The sequence below is a fragment of the Camelus ferus genome, chromosome 10 (genome assembly GCF_009834535.1).
Source record: "Camelus ferus isolate YT-003-E chromosome 10, BCGSAC_Cfer_1.0, whole genome shotgun sequence".
NCBI classification, from domain to species: domain Eukaryota; kingdom Metazoa; phylum Chordata; class Mammalia; order Artiodactyla; family Camelidae; genus Camelus; species Camelus ferus.
Window position 1 is genome coordinate 24138526 of NC_045705.1, and position 16882 is coordinate 24155407.

Genomic DNA, 16882 nt, shown 5'->3' on the forward strand with positions numbered 1-16882 from the left:
AGACTTCCCCTTGAGCCCCCAGACGTTTCTGGGAGAAAGGGCTGTAGTTTTGCTGTCAGGCAGATGAGGGTTTCCAAGTCACCCAAGATTGAATTATCATTCCAAATGTGATCTCATTTGTATCCATGAGCTGACAGACCTCTAGATCTAGAAGCATTTTAAATAAATATGTATTACTAAATATTATAATAAACAAAATATATGTATTACATAATATATAATATATTATAAATATATAATATAACCCTAACCCAAACCTGAATATGTATTATATGTAATATATAAAATAATATAATAAAATATGATATACAGATATATATTATATACCCATGTATATATATGCATATATGTGTGTACTTATATAATTATTATGCATACATACATATGGGAAAAAGTCCAGGTCGGTTTCATAATACTGTGAGGAAGAGCTTAAGTCTATACCAAAAAGTTCTATTTCTGTATCTCGTATTTTTTATGTCACATAATAAAGTTGCTATTTATTAGGTTCTAATTTAAAGGCTAATGATCTGAGGTGGAATCCTGAAATTACATTATCTATGTGACTGGAGTAAGTGTGCAGCGGCATGCCTTGGTTTCTTTCCTGGATATAGGTACTAAGAATACTAATAACTACCTCAGTGGGACAATTAACTAAAACCACACATAGAAAATTATGGAGCAAAAATGCTTGACACGTAGTTGGTGTTCAGTATCTGGCTGTTGAATTAAAATGCCTATAAATTTGATTTTAATGGCACTGAAGATAAAGTGTTGCTTTAATATTGTTTCAGCTTCTTTCTCTAGAGCAACACTCATTTCTCTGGCTTGTACTCTACAATTTAAAGCATCCTGCAACCTACTGGCAGCTTATTAAGCAGGAAATATAATTCATGAGATAAAAAATTGTCCTCTGTAGATTCAATCCTTATATTATAGTAAAAAATGTCACATTGTGTCCTCTTTGCACACCTCCTATCAAAAACATTGACTTGTTTTACTGTATTTAACCAGATCTGGAAATACCAATAACTATTTTAGCAACTTTGGCCTTGCTTTATCACTCTGTCACTTTTTTGGCTTCAATCCTCTGACCTAGGTAGGGGCAGCTGTTGGGTTAGAGTTTCTGGGTGGTTCCCCAACCTGAAATACTTTCTTAGAAGCCCTAGCTGAAATGCTGTCCGCTGGGTTGATTATGACAATTTTATAATTTTGAAAAGATAAAAGCAACATGACTTATCCAAAGCAAAGTTGTGAACAACATATCTGGTTTGGCCCATCAAGTCTTACTGCCTTAGAAAACCTATTAGCCAAATGGCAATCCATAGGGAAGAAAGGCAAGTGCAACTTCATCTTATTAATAATAAAGCAAGTGAAATTTAATATGAAGCCACCTTTTATTAACAATTATAATTTATCTGTAATATTTGGAAAGAGTAATGCATTTTTAATGTGTAGTGTAATAAAGATCTGGTGAGACTGTCATTAGGCTGCTGTTGGAGAATGTAAATTCATAAACTCTTTATAGACACAATTTAGCAATAAGTCTCAATGTGCATTGACAAGCTTTTATATATTTATATCTTTAATCCAGTAGTTCCCCTTCTAGGATTATATTCTATGAGGGGAAAAGATCGTGTGTAGATAATTGGGCACTTTCCTGGAAGATTTGTTTCTATTAATCAAATGCAAGAAATTAATATTCAAAATTTTGGGAAGAGCCAAAATATAAATGTGTATGAACTTCCAGCTTCCAGCAAGTACTCTCTTGCCCATAATAAGCATAAACTTCGGAAAAGAAACAATCAAACAAACAACTGTTTGAAGGCACTGGAAAACAAACAAAAGCCGGCACACTAAAAGTGGAATAACTCTTGAAATGATGGAAACACAGGGGACAAGATCTACATTTATCTCACTTTTCCCCTGAAGGAACTCCACAGTTCACAAGGCTAATGAGGAATGGAGCTCAAGTAGAAAGTGGCAGACTTAATGAGCTGAGGACTGAGAGGTCGGAGTTTCCACATGGAGGAAAATGTCAGGAGAGTAATGGAGACTCTAAAAAAGAAATGCATAAAATGGAAATCCTAAACCTGAAAAATGTAACACTCAGAACAACAACAACAAAAAATCAGTGAATGGATTTAACAGGCAATTGATTGGACAATGCAGAATGAAAGATATATAAACTTAAGGACAGGGCAACAGATATTATCCAAAATGATTCACAAATTATAGATTGAAAATACTGAGGACTTCAACAACCCAGTCCTGGTGTTAAGCCATCTAACATATGTCGAAATGAAATACTAGTTGGATAGGGCAATGAATGATATGAAAGAAATAATGATAACTTTGTACATTCATGAAATGTGCCCACCAATAGAATGCTGAAGAAATAGTTTTCAGGGAACTGTCTGCCCAATGAGTGAGTTGCTTAAACACACCTGCCCTACAGAATCAGTTGCCGAATGATTAAAAGCTAACATGGTAAATCACAGCTTCTTTTCTACTTTTTCATAATTGAGATTGTTAGACTTCCCTAAATTATATTGGAGGCAATAAAAATTGATTCCAAGTCATTATCCTTTTAAGTGAGAGTTACAGCTCGGGCATTAGGATATTTGCAAGACATAGCAATTTTTTTAAAATTCATTTTTTACTAAATAAAACTAAAGGAGAAACTGCATATCACCTCAGAACTATAATATGTTAACATCGCCCTAGAAGTGAGTAAGTTTAGGTGGTAAATGGAATTTCTTTTTTAATCATAATTTTTGCTAATTATTGAGTACTTATAAAAATAGTTTTAAATAAGTGGTGCTTGTAAAAATAAGAATATAAAATAATTTGTGCTTACTAATCCACATAAGAAATAGAACAATACAATTTACCTACAGAAAAAAAATTACTATTCCGATTTGTGTATATTACCCGTAAATAATAAATCTTATACAAATAAGCACTAATAAACATTCAAGAAATAAAGAATTCCAGTGTTGCACAAATGATTCCAGAGTGGGTTGCCTTCCTAACCACGAGCTTAGGATTCACAGTCTTTCACAATGAGCTGCAATAAAGTTGCCCACTTGCCCAGACTTTGCTATGGATGGAGAATATACATATATGAAATATATATTTTTCAAACAGAGACAGACTATATTTATCTTCCAAGGCTATTTGCTATACAAACATTCCTGAAAAAATAGTCCAGATCAAAAGGCTGTCAGTGTCTCTGATCCAAAGACATGCAGAAATGTGAGTGACCCTTGTGGTATTGTCTCCCAATCCACAGGAAGTACTACTAAATGTTAGTTATTAATTTCACTATAATTTCAAACATGAGATTCACTTAAGGAAATCCCCTCCATCTAAAATAATAAACATGCTGAAATATTGTAGGTCTTTTTTTTCCTGTATAATCTTTTAATGCTGAGATCATTAATCCAATTGGAAACATTGCCAAACATTGCATAAGAGTCATTTAAAATTAAACAACAAAAATTAATAAACATTTTTCTTTTTTCAAATGCTTTTTTTGTTTGTTTTTTTAAGCAGATTTTTTTGCTGGCAGATAGGCAGTTCAACCCAAGATCTGACCTAACTCTGAAGATCTCTGAGCATTACCTCAAAATGACAGAATTAAGGACACATAACTGGTAAGAAAATATGGAAACTAAAGCAAAGCCACAAATATTTATAAAACTACCTTTTTTTTATTCAGATAAAATAACTAAATGGTTATCCCCCAAAGCTCTACTTATATTATTTTAACCGAGTTAAGAATGGTCAGTAAACATGAACCTACATCAAATTCAACCTTGTTAAAACAGTCTTAGTCATTAGATCTAAATGGGCAGAATTTGAGGTTTAAATACAGCCAGAAATCAGACAATTCCTTTTTGACCATATATTCATTATTATATTGGGGTGGGTTTCTTTTTCCTGTGGTTAAATTATCTTCTTTAAGCTTTTTATCCTCTTGCGTGTCCACTCATCAAATGCGTTCATTTAATTGGCCTAGCTGGCTACTCATTCCTTTGGGCTGTCCTTGACTACGCTCAATCTTTATGGCTATAAACAAAGTTTTCAATTTGTGAACCATGGTTTGCCAGCAATTTTGAGAGGACTTTAAATGTCTGTGCTGTCTCTGAGTGGGTCACCCTAAAATGATGCAGTACTCATAAACGACAAAACAGCAAAGGGAAGGGTAGAAACGGTTGATCTGAACCCTTTTAGTCAGTCACATGATTTCTCCACAAGAAAAAGTCATGAGATTGGAAGTGCCGAGAGCCTATGTTTTAGCTTGAACTTCGTGCAGCGGTTGTATTTGGATACGTCTCTTAAATTCTTAAGAAGAAGGGTGTGTTATAAATTACGTATATGTCTTAGCCTGGGCTGCTAGCGAAATACCATCAACTGGGTGGCTTTATAAACAACAAACACTAATTTCTTACAGTTCTGGAGGCTGGAAAGTACGTGATCAAGGCGCTCATAGATTCGGTGTTTGGTGAGATCTGGCTTCCTGGTTCTTAGAGGGCCATCTTCTCAGTGTCCTCACACAACAGAAGGGGAGACAGGGCTCTCTGGAGGACTCTCTTGAGGTCTCTTTTATAAGGGCACCAATCTCCCTCACAAGTGCTCCACCATCAGACCTAAGTCACCTCCCAAAGACTCCAACTCCAAATACCACTGCACTGGGGATTAGGTTTCAACATAAGAATTTGTAGAGGACACAAACATTTAGTTTCCTGACATAGTCTTACTTAGTAGAATACATGGCCTATGACCTGCATTTTGTAACCATTTTAGATTTTGAGTTGAACAGAATTGATGCAAGGTCTAAGAACTTTACTAAGATATGCACCTATCATGCCTGACCTCCTGTTGTTGGTAAAAGATTATGATTATCTGACATGATATACTTTAAAAATAATTTTTATGATGGTTTTATGATATATGATTATGCATGTGTGAAAAATATAGATTTATTCATTAACATATAGGATATTTTCAATAATCAGGTATAGTACAGGTAACTAAAAATTTTAAATATTTTACATAGAAATATATATGCAAAAAATTGTACATCATTTGTCATCAGGAAATGCAAATTAAAACAAAACAAGATACCAGTGCATGCCCATCAGAATGGCCAAAATTAAAAAATTAACCATACAGAATGTTGGTAAGAATGTGAGGCAAATGAAACTCATGGATGACAGGTGGGAATGATAATGGAACAACTAATTTAAAAAATTGTTTGTCAGCCTTGTGAAAATTTAGATTACACTTTGCCATATGACCAAACCATTGCAATCCTAGGTATTTGCTCAAGAAATATTAATAATGTTTGTCTACACAGAGGACTTATATGAATATCTGTAGCAGTTTTATTTGTGAACCAAAAACTGGAAACAATGCAAATGTCCATCAACAATCATAATGTAAATGTTTGACACACAATATGCTCTATCTATATAATGAAATACTATTATATAATGAAAAGGAAAAATAAAACCTGCTGTTACATGCAGTATGATATTTGATTCTTAAAATCATTAAGTTGATGGAAGAAATCAAATACACACACACAATTAGGAAATAAATGTATGATTTCACTTATATAAAATTCAAACTAAACTGTCATGATATAAAGCAGATTCATGGCTGCCTAAAGGTCAAGGGCAGAGGGAGAGCTGGACTACAGAGAATACAGGCATCTTAGAGTTGGTGACGATGTTCTGCATCACTGTCGTGGTAGTGATTTTGTAACAGGGAAGCACAAGTCTGACTCCATATTGCATCTGTTCCTTTAGCTCTAACCCTGTGCTCTGTTTCCTGTGCTTAGTCATGCTGGTTCTGCACCTTTTGTCAAAGGATGTTGCCTGTATCCTGAAATATACAAGATAGCCTAACCTCAAGGCTCTGACCATTAACTGTTAAGTGTATTAAAACTTCCCCATTCATATAAAGTTAAAAAGTTGCAGAATACAAATAACATTTGCTTTGCTGGAGATTTATGGGGACACCATGACCTAAGCTACGCGGACAGCTGCAAGAACAAAGGATTCTGACACCAAGAAGCTTGCAACAACCAACCACATGCCCTCCCCTTTTTAGTATAAAAGGGGCCTGATTGTGACTTGGGTCAGATGGCTCTCTAGCACGTTAGTCCTCCATCTTCTCGGTCTGCTGGTTTTCTGAGTAAAGTTGTTGTTCCTTGCCCCAGCACCTTGTCTCTCAACTTGCTGGCCTGCCGTGGGGGTGAGCAGAAGGAGTTTGGACTTGGTAACAATTTCCTGGGTATATATAACTGGCAAAACATATAGAATTGTGTATTTTAAAAACATATAAGTGATTGTATGTAAACTATTCTTCAGTATATTTAAAAAGGAAAATATATACACCATAGGGTTTGTCAATTAGCATAAGATACATTAGAAATGTTTTTCATTGCTGGAATGGTTATCAATGGTGAATAAGACAAAGATTCTCTGTTCTCAAGACATTTTCAAGAATCGAAAATTTTGAATGTGCACATACAGAGCAGGAAGAATCCAAGTAAAAAAGAGCTGGGAAGTGTGGACAGGAGAGAGGCCTAATCTGAGGCACATATTTGAAAAATATATATATAATTGTATGGAAATATTATGGGAGGAGTTGAGAGTGATACTCGAGGCTACATAAAGGTGGAGAAGGATAAAGAGATGAGAAGGGAATTCAGTTTCATTGGGGGAATCCACTGTGTTGCAGGAGGCCTGACGAGCAGTGAAACTACACCAGAAAGACAACTTTGGGGCACATTTTGTCATGGTTGACACTGACACATTGTGCATCTTGAAAGCGTGGTTAGGGGATTCTGATTTTCAGATACCTTTCACGTCCATACATCCTATAATAATAGGAAAATTTTACCTAGGTTATACCCATATCACCTTTAACTTACTAGAAACAAAATAGAAACAAAAAGGAAGACTTTGTATGAACCAAAAACTAGAGCAAGTTCTTCCTGTATCCCGACTTTGGGGCAGAAAGATCTCTTTTATAAAAAACACAACATGGAAAACCTTCAATAAAAAGAATTAAAATGGGCTACATAAGAATAAATATTTTAACAGCAAGAGTTATAAGGCAAGTAGGTTTCATAGGACTTTAGCTTCCTGTTGTGATGGACTGAAAGGAATGATTTGTATTATTCTCCTGAAATCTGCTATGAAACTAGCAACAGATATGACACCACTGTTTTCAAGGACAGGACCAGAGTTAACACTGAAATGTGATACTTGAGCTAAAGGAGATCCACATTTACTCTGGACTTCTGCTTGGTGGCAGTTTCTATGTAACAACATAAAGAGAGAGAGGTTAAGGAGAGAGCTGCACATGAGCAGAGCATGACTCAGAAAGGCGCAGTCGAGAGCAGGTCATGTGAGGCTAAGAGCTCAGGAGAAATATCAGAGATCACCAAGGCTGGGGAGCTTTGGGGATCAATCCTAGGAAGAATGCAAAGATCTCACTATGATTCACGGGTACTGAACTGACAATCCAGAAATAACATAATTTCATAGTAAAGATTAGTCCCTAAAGGCAATTTCAGAATAAATTTTATCTCCCACGCCGTGAAACCAAGTTTGACAAGATTAAGAAAATTTGCATCCAGTACTTTATATTTCTGCCAGAACATAACTCAGGACTCTAAGCTAAAGAATGATAACATATTTCAGACTTTTTTAAAGAGGTCTTCCACAATAGCCAGCATTGAATAGTGACACAAATCAAACCAAACCAAACCATTAGACTTGCACTTAAAAATCAAAGTCAGGGGGAAGCATTCCAAGGAAATTAGATGTGAGATACCACAAATGTTGCAATTAGTAGACAAGGACTCAGTCAACTATTATAATTATGTCCAAGAACATAAAGAAAGAAAGTAGAATGACTGTATAAATTATAAAAATGCATCAAATGGAAGTGAGAGAATGGACAAGTACAATTAAGTAACTAACACTCTGAAAGCTGAGGACACGGTTTCATCCAGAAAGACACAACCAAGATCTTCTTGCATAGCATAAAGTGAAAGGAACACTTGATGTTGGTTTTTTAAATGACTATATTTTCTCAGTGTCAATTTGAATACATTTCTGGAGGCTCAGTGTGAACTAGCAAGAGGCTGAGACACTCCTGAGGCTTACGGTGTTAGCAGGATCTCCATATATCCGTGAGCTCTATCTCTAGAAGTCCCCTGACCCCATGTCCTTACAATGAAGATCCAAGAAAGATCCCCATGTAGATCTGACTGGGGTAGGGAGAATTCATAACTCTGAAATAAACTCAGTGTTTTCTCCATAAGGAAGTTTTATGCTCCAGGCTACAAGACCTCATCATAGCCTTCTCCCAGTTGGGGAAAAGACATTCCTCCCACTCCTGTCCTTACTAGTTTTCCTGACTCACATTAGGTAAGGAAAACTATTCAACAGGGGTCAAGGGCTTCAAGAGACAAGACTGATAATGCTGCAGTCCTGGAAAGGGGTAGAGGATAGAGAGAGAAGGCATTGTTACACATCTAACACACAGGACCACTGACTGAGATTTAATCAAAAGATTGTAGAATGTGCCCCTCTCTTCCACGTCTTACCATCACAACAGAGTTCCAGTATCATAACAGTGGGTTATAGCAAAAGAGCTTCAAGAAAAAAAAAGACGTATTCTGAGTAGGAGTACTAAGAAAGCCCAGAGACAAAAGAAGAAAATGAGGACACTAGAGTAATTTGAAACCTCTTTCATTCATAGGCACAGCAAACATTGCAAACAATCCAACTTCCAGGCAGATTACCATAAATTTTCACGCAAAAGTCCTGTTTACCTAAGGTACTATTACTGATATATACCTGACTTTAACAACAACAAAAAACAATTACAAGGCATATAAAAGGCAAGAAAAAAATATAATTTGAAAAAAAAAAGTAGCATCAGAATCACAGCCAGATGTGACAGACATGTGGATTTATCAGATAGGGATTTGAAAATAACTCTGAATAGGATGCCAAATGCTATAGTGGAAAAAGTAGACAGCATGAAGGGGCAGTGGGAAATGAAAGCAGAGAGACAAAAACGCTAAGGAAAAATCAAGAGGAAATGCTAGAAATCAACAACAATGTAACAGAAATAAAAAATGACTTTGATGGACTCGCCAGTGTACTGGAGACAGCCAAAGAGAGAATCAGTGAGCTTGAATATAGGTCCACAGAAATTTTCCAAACTGAAATAACAGAACAAAAAAGAATGAAAATAAACAAGGGAACATCCAAGAATGGTGTCATTCTCACCCGTGTAACACACATGTGTTTTAAATACCAGGAGAAGAACAAGAGAAAACATCAGAGGAGAGATCTGAAGTAATAAGGGCTGAAACCTTCCAAAATTAAGAACAGAAAACAAACCACAGATTCAAGAAGTTACACCAAGTGGAATACACACCAAGACTTGTCCTGCCCTGACCTCATACATAGCTAAGCAAACCGTATTCAAACTGCAGGAAACCAAAGACAAAGAGAAAATCTTGGAAAAGCCTGTGGAAAAGACCCTACTTACTTATAGCAGAACAAATATAAAAATTATAGTCGATTCCTTTTCAGAAACCATACAAGCACGAAGAGAGGGGAATGAAATAATTACAGTGTTGAAATAAAAGACCATCTGGCTAGCCTAGAATTCTGTGTCTATGAAATTACCCTTTAAAGGTGAAGGAGAAATAAAGATTTTCTCAGACAAATAAAACTGAGGGAATATGTCAACTACACCTGCCTTATAATAAATGTTAAAAGAAGTTTTTTGGGTTTTTTTTTTTTTATCAGTAGGAAAATAGTTAAAGTCAGTAACCAAGAACTATCTCAAAAAAGAAGATTCAGAGAAGGAATGAATGAAGATAAAATGAAATCTTTTGTTTCTCTTATTTTTAATTGCTCAAAATATAACTTTATGTTTAATATAGTCATAGAAACAATGTATTAGGTGATTATAGCATCTGAATGAGGGGAATGAATGACACAGTTGTCAAATGGGAGGTGGGGATAAATTTGGAATACAATGTTATAAGGTTCATGCTCTATACATCGAGTAGTCCATGGGAAGGTGCCCCTAAAATTGGTTAAAAATATAAAATATCTGCTACAGGATTGCCACTAAAATTATTTTTAAAGAAATATATAACATATATATGTATAACTGAATCACTTTGCTGTACACCTGAAACTAACACAACATTGTAAATCAATTATACTTCAATAAACAAGATTTATGAAAATAAATTATTCTACGTGTAGAGAAAATAATATAGCTTATATTTTAAGGGGGGGTAAGCTAAAATCATACAAATGTTCCATTAAAGACAGATAAGGCAAAAATAATAATAGTTATAAAAACGAAAATCAATGAGTTGAAAAATATAGATCTGATACATCCAACTATATCAACAGTCACTTTAAATCTGAAATGACTAAATCCACCAATCAAGAGATAGTAATCACCAGAGTGGACCAGAACATCATTTAACTATATTTTGTTTACAAAAAACCCATTTTAAATATAAAGACTGACCTGGGTTAAAAGTAAAAAGATGGCAAAAGATATACCATGCTGCAACGAATCAGAAAAGTCTGGAATAGCCTTATGGGTTTCAGGCAAAATGGACTTCAGAACAAGAAAGATTATCGGGGACAAAGAAGGGACATTGCATAATGATAAAGTAGTCACTTTTCCAAGACAACACAGAAATCCTCAAGGTGTATGTATTGAACAAGAAAGCATCAAAACACACGAGGCAAAAACCAACAGCCTGGAAAGAGCTATTGATAAATCTACTATTATAGCTAGAGATACACACAAAAAACTCCCTACTCTGTTAGTAATTAATATATTACGTAGTCAGAAAACTCATAGAGATATAAATTACCTGACCTGCGCTATCAATTAAATTAATCTGATTGCCATTTAGACAATTCTCCCTTGAATGAGAGCAAAATATACATGCTCCTTAGACTCATATGGAACATTCACCGAAATAGACCACATAATGCGTTACAAAGCTCACCTTAAAAAATTTTAAAAAATAATGTTGAGGGTTAAAAAATATATATTGAAGCTCTAAACCGCTGGCACCTGTGAATTTGACCTTATTTGCAGATTCAATCAAATTAAGATTAAGACAGGAGGGCAGGCCCTAATCTAACATGACTAGTGTCCTTATAAGAAGGGACGAAGGTGGAGATACCTAGGGAGTAAACACCATGTGAAGATGAAAGCCAAGATCAGAGTTCCACTGCCACAAGCCAAGACACATCGGGGGCGACCAGAAGCTGCAAGAGGCAAGGGAGACTCCTCCACTTGAGCCTTTAAAGGGACCGTGGCTTGATTTTGGGCTTCTAGCATCCAAAACTGTGAATGGATTCATTTCTGTTTTTGTGACACTCAGTTTAGGGTACTTAGTTATGGCAGTCCTAGGAAACAAACATAAATAGAAATCATCCAAAGTGTGTTCTCTGACCACAATGGAATTCGATTAGAAATAAATAAGAGAAAGGTTTCCAGAACATCCATAAATATCTGGGCAAAAAGAACTGTGTATATTTATTGCTCTCTTGATGAAGTTGTTTCACCTGGGGTTGCAGGTTCTCACAACTGTCAAGGTCACCAAAAACAGTCTGTGAAATTGTCACAGCCGAGGGGAGCTGAAGGGGACATGATGGGAGCCAGCCATCCTGACCACCGAGCCCTCAGCCTTATTCACCGAAACATAGGGCTCAGGGCTTCTCTAGACCCCTCCTGTCCCTCCTGAGAAGTATATGATGCTACACTACGGGTTATGGAATGATGGGCTTTCGGTTGAGTTTCTTCCTAAAAGATCTCCCATAAAAACTTCATTCAGAATGTAGATAGTGATAGAAATTAGTGTTTATTTTCATTTTCTTTCTTTGCTTTCTGCATTTCCAAATTTTTCATAACGAACATAATTACCTTTGTAATAAAAGTGATCATTAAAATATATTTGTGTCGTAGGCTTTATAATCAGACCAATGCTGTCGTTTATGAGAGACCATCACATGAAATCAATATTTAAGTTTTTATTGAATATAGCTGTGTGTGTTAATGTGAAAGGAAATATTCTGAAAGAATACACAAAAGCATAAATACTTCTATGGAAAACAGAATTGAGGTTATGATTTGATCTCATCTTAACACTATCTGTCATGCTTCAAAATGTACAAGGAGAATTATGCAATGGACTATTTAAGTGAACTTTTTCTTGAAAAATTATGTGGGCAAAAAATATGTGGGCATTAACGCCACACCATTCTTTGTTAGCTGTGTGATTTGAAAAATTCTTAAGCAGTTTTTTCCTTCTGTGAAAAATATGAACAATAATGTCTAATACTAGGGTGGTCTCTTGACCTTGTAACCCTCACCTCCCCACACATAGAATTACTTTCTCAGATCTCACTCCCTTATCCAATTATTTTCTGACCTGTAATGGAACAATGAGGTCACCATGTTAAGGATCTCTGGATGGGTCGTAGGTGGAGGAGTTGAGGTGAGAGATTAGATAGAAAGTTTAATAATCAACTTTAGATTGCAGGTATTTCTCAAAATTGCTGCAATTGTCTAGTGCCTATTTTGAATACTTAATCTCTAAGGTATAAATAGATTATAAAATATAAAAATAAACAAAACATCAGCCATTATATAAGTACGTTGTATACTTACATACAATCATCGCAGAGTACATTGTAATTCAACATTATGGACAAAAGTCCCTGCTTTGCATGTATTTTTCATGGGTAAATGATGCTTCTATAAAAAAACAACACTGTCTGTCACACACATCTGAGTCTGTCACATGCATAATGTGATAAATGCTCATTAAACAGACCAAAACAGGAATCTCAGCAAGTGTTGCATCTGTAGTTTTTGTCAGGTTACCATTTGTTTCCTTTTAATTCCCTGAAAATCCTAAAACAGTCCTGCCTGCAACAGAGTGCCTACAGAAACCCAATACCGACACGGCAGGTTTTGAAAAATGGCTCAAAAGCCCTGAATATTCATATTAGATTCATTTTATATCTAAATCATGAGAGGACTGGAATAGATCACCTCTAAGACTCAATCTTGCGCATTCTGTGATTCCAGTAAGTATATAGTGTTGCGTTAAACGAATTAAACAAAGAGGCCATTAGGTTGAGGTGGCTCCCATGCTGTGGAGGTCTATGCAAACAAACCAGAATCTAAGCCCGAAAATGCTTCAGGGTTATGAAATCAAAACACTAAGGACAGCCAATCACAAACAGCCAACTAGGCTTTAAGCTGTAACCAGTCAAAGAATTCCCTTTCTTTGCTTTGCACTTTCTCTGATAAGCCTGTCCCCTGGCTCCAGTGGGTGGAGGGCTCCCAACCACTTCTGGTCTAGTGCTGCCTGATTCCAGTAGGTCTGCGCTCCAATAAACCCTTAAAATGTTTAATAAGCCTCAGTTTATTTTTGTAACAGTTCCCAGCACAAAAAGAAAATGAAGGGAATTTCCCAAATAACAACACGATCATTTCTCAGATTATATAACTCACTCGTTTCAAAACGACACCGAAAACGTGTATTTTCTTGCTCCAAGTTCAAGGCTTTCCCCAAGCCCGTCACAGTTTGGACTATTATGACTTGAGTCATCCATCAGTGGTCCTCAGAGATTCCAGAGCAACCTGGAGGGTGAAGACCTGTTAAGACTTATACAGATCACCGGTCATGTCCTTTTCTCCAGGGAAGGAGAAGCAGAAATATTTGTCGTCTATGATTTTCAGGCAGACAACGTTTTTTATGACGTGCTTAGCAAGCAAAACTTGAAGTTCTTGCTCCACATTCCCGAAACCCAAGTCGACAACTTATTTTTTGAAAGCCCCAAGCTGTCTAATGCTATCACACCAGAATGAAATGTAGACCAGCATTAATTTTGTAGAAATCCAAGCATGAGGGATAGGAGTGATAAATACGACCTCAAAGAATCCATTAATCTAATAGGATGAAACAAGGAATTTCTATATGTAGATATATGCAAGGAGACCAAAAAAGTCTCCTTCGGTAATTCTCAGATCACTAGTAATTAATATGACTGTGTTAGCATATTCTAAAGTGTCTGTGCTTGTTTTAGATTTTCTCTATTCAGAATGTATCAACATACCTTTCTGTTTGGAACTAATAGAGTCACACAATATACATGATTTTAATTTACAGAATGCTCAACCCTTGCTAGAAGGGTGTAGAGATGGAACCCACACGCCCTTGCACACGTTCAGGCCAGCAATCGGAATCACTATTTATCCCTTTATGGTATCTCTGGATATGAACTCTTTCCTAAAACATTTCTCAAGGTGTGGGTGTTCCATAAAAATCACTCCAAATTATTCAGATCTTTTCTTCTGAATGCTCTTCAGAGAGAGGGAAAACCAGGGTCTAATTTATAACTCTGAAGACCAGGACCTAATTTATAACTCTGAAGTTCACTGGAGATTTTAAGATACAGCTGTCTCAGCCCACCGGCTACTGAACGAAGGGTCCTTTTAAAAATTTTTTAGAAGCAGACATTACATTGCAGTTGTGTTTAGCCCAGCTGGGGATGCCTAATGTAGCTTGAAATAAGTTTTGTTATGAAGTAGTGATTCTGAGTTGGAATGCCTAGTCTTTGCCGGCCAGGGGTGTTTACGGAGTCTAGTACCATCTAGGGAGAAGAAATTGGAAATAAAGGCATGCAATGTAAGGGATTATAAATACTGTTTCACCTGCAACCACAGGGTTTTGGTTTAATTTGTTTGTGGCTCTGTTTCTGTGCAGTATTTTCCCTTCCTTTGATATTGCTAACTTGAGCTACTTTGGTTTCCATAGTGATACCCCCAGGAAATTTCTCTTCTACTCGACGTTTGGCTTAAGATGTTGATTTCTGGTCTTCCTCTGCATCATAAATCCACTTTATGCTGAGTTTCACCGAAAGGTATTATAGAATCTATTTGGAGAATCCGTTTGTCAGTCTTCTCTATTTCCCAAACCGGATAAGGCTTGAGATCCTAAAATGTAGCAATTCTTCTAAAAGAATCAGAATAGATCCTTAAGAGCAAGCAGTCCCAGATACTTCCCAGATAAATGCTAAAAAAAGGACATTTTAAAAATCACCTTAAAAGCAATGGAAAAACAAATCTACCTATAATGATTGGCTAACTTATTGATTAGTGATTACTGATGAGCTTATTACACAATTTAAAATACTAATAAAAATAGTGTTAATAAATTTTAGAGACAAAAGATGACCATAAACACGGCTGTGTGGGGCACTGTGGGAATGGCATAGAATACAATGGGATGAAAGTTAACAGCTTGGCTCTAGTCCTGAGATTTACTCAAAATCTATATGACTTTAGGCAAATCAGTTTATCTTTCTAGGTAAGTGTTTTCTCAGCATTCATATGTTAATGAGTACTCCGAGCATGTTACAGACATTTGATAGGTACTATTATTTCCCTGTTTTTAAATGAGGAAACGGAGGCACAGAGAGTCTAAGTGATAAAATCAGAGTCACATAGTTCATAGGAGACTTAATGCTATTGATGATCTTTTAAACAAGTCCAAATGCAGATCTATTCTCTTAACCAAGTCAGTGTATGTTACGTGAAGTGAATAACCTATGTTGATAGAAAACTAGATTGAGGTTAAGTAACTCACTGAGAAACACAGCTTCTTGGTGACCTCTTTTAAATCCTATCTTGTGTTCTTTTCTCAAACACACAATGTTATCATAAGAACGTCTATTTTTTTAAATACTCAACTATGCTTTTTTTCCTTGAGAAAGAGACATTAAAAGAAGCAAACTTTATAATTAAATTCTTAGAAAGAAAAATGACAACTAGTGCAAACACAGTAAATGTACGCTTAGGATTTCCTCAAACCGGAAAATATTGAAGAGGAAATTTAATCTTACTCTCAGCATTTATTTTCAAAACTAAAAGATCGCTTAGAATACAGACTGTATAAAAATCAGTCTTTTTCTTATGAGGGTTAGGGTGTTACTAAATGGTAATTTACATGTTTACAGATGAACCACACACCTCTGGTGCCTCCCAAGACTTTATGACACTTGTCCTGTGTCTGCTTGCCACCCACACAAGATTCAATAGTTCTTGTTTTTCAGTCTGGCCGTTTTTGTGGTAGCCAGCTTCCTTCAGCTGTGCCCCCCCTCTTGCCTCAGCTGAACCTCCTTCTTCTGCCCCACTTTGTTTCTGGGGCTTCAATCTGGAATAGGCAACTTCTGGAAACTGCCAATATTTACACATCTGTAACCTGGAAAGGTGGCACTGGACCAGTCGGGGAACAACTCTCATCTGTGCTCTAATCACTTTACCAAGGAAAGTACACACATGTCACCCCTTGACTTGGCTTCGGCTTTCTGTGGAAACTCAAGCAAAGGCGTGAATTTAGAAGGTCCAGAAGTTGTATTTTTGTGAATTCACCCATGTTTTCTACCTGTATCAGGAGGGTACATATGTTTTCAAAACTTGTGTGAGCACTTTTATCCTTGAATGGGTTAATGTTGAAGGTTGTTTTGAATAATCAACTGAAAAGTGGTTTTTTTTAATCAAACTCTTCATACTTTTTTATTTGTGCATGGAAATAAATATATTAATGTAATTAATTAATGTATATACTAAATATATATACATAATTGTATACTTTTCAAAATATGATTAATCAATTAAAATGTATATATTTGTGCACACAGTGTACAATAAAACACATACATGAAACAATTTTATTATAGTTGATTTATAATGTATTCGTTTCTAGCATTCAGTTATACATATG